The following is a 1,275-nucleotide window of genomic DNA, read 5'->3' as shown; positions in this document are numbered from 1 at the left end:
GGAGCGACTACATCTCAACGTTCTAAAATACACAGCTGAGGAGATTGTGGAGACATTGGTAGTGATCTTTCAGGAATCACTGGAGGCAGGGATGGTCACAGAGTACTTCAAAGTGGCTAATGTAACACCGCTGTTTAAGAAGGGAGGGAGGAGGAAGACGGGAAACTCTCGGCTGGATCGCCTGACTTCGACCATTGGTAAGATTTTACAATCCATTGTTAAAGATGAGATCACAGAGTAATTGGAAGTGCATGGTAAAATAGGACTGAGTCAGAATGGCTTCGTTAAGGGGATGTGGGCTCTGCCATCTCCCCGGGCCTATAATCTGGAAAATATTCAATAATTTCCTCTCCTGGGGTCGTTGTCTCTGACAAAGAGTCATTGGATTCGAAACGTTAGTTTTTTTTCTCCCTACAGTTGCTGCCAGACCTGCTGAGATTTTCCAGCATTTTCTCTTTCGCCATTGTCCCTGACCTGCAATCATGTTTCTATTTCCATGCTTCTTAAGGGGCATAGAAACTCGACAGAGAGTGACATTTTCTTTTGCTTCTGAACGCGGACATCAAGCTTCTTGCCAAAGTGGTGGCTTTTCGGCTGGAACCTTTCCTCCCAAATATTACCGCGGTGGATCAGAAAGGTTCGTAATGGGTCAAGAGTTGACGGGCAATATATGATCCCTGTTAAATGTTATCATTTCCCCCTCCGTGGTGCACGAACAGGAGGTGATGTCATCTCTTAATGCTGAAAAGAGTGGGAGTTTTATTCGAGGTTCTTGTAAGTTTGGTTTTAAGCACTAATTCATTTCATGGAATCTTTCTCGGCCTTTTGGCTAAGATCAGTATAGTATCTGCTCTGCCTCTTGGCTCAGATCTGGTATGTCTCACTTGTGGGAAACATGAATTGCATTCAATTTGAATTTAAATTGATTTTTCGAGCAGGCCAGAGGCTCGGTTAGGGGTTCGCCTCTGTCACACTCTGAGCCCTGGCTTTGTAACTCCGAAAAAGTGATATAAATATGTAAAATATATTTCGCGGGTTCGTCTATAGCATGAACCCTTCCCCCCCATTCCCAGTGTTCATCCACACGCCTTTATCTCTAATTACCTTCCTCTGTGTCGTGGTATCATAGAATCATAGAACGTACAGTGCAGAAGGAAATCTGCACAGGCTCTTGGAAAGAGCACCCTCCTTAAGCCCACACCTCGATCCAACCCCCTTAACCCGGTAGCCCCACCTCACCTTTTTCGTCACTCAAAGAACCTTTTTCATTGCCAA

The 1,275-nt window shown here is 44.9% G+C and overlaps 1 non-coding gene across 1 annotated transcript; it reads left to right on the top strand.

The window, feature by feature from the left end:
* The first annotated feature begins 809 nt into the window (after nt 1–809).
* LOC140403087 (U2 spliceosomal RNA) lies at nt 810–999 on the top strand. Its single transcript, XR_011938252.1, has one exon. It is a non-coding gene; the product is annotated as a U2 spliceosomal RNA (small nuclear RNA).
* The last annotated feature ends 276 nt before the right edge of the window (nt 1,000–1,275 follow it).

The sequence above is a fragment of the Scyliorhinus torazame genome, chromosome 26, assembly GCF_047496885.1.
Source record: "Scyliorhinus torazame isolate Kashiwa2021f chromosome 26, sScyTor2.1, whole genome shotgun sequence".
NCBI lineage: Eukaryota > Metazoa > Chordata > Chondrichthyes > Carcharhiniformes > Scyliorhinidae > Scyliorhinus > Scyliorhinus torazame.
Note: the sequence above shows the minus strand (reverse complement) of the source record. Positions and strands in the feature narration are given on the sequence as shown.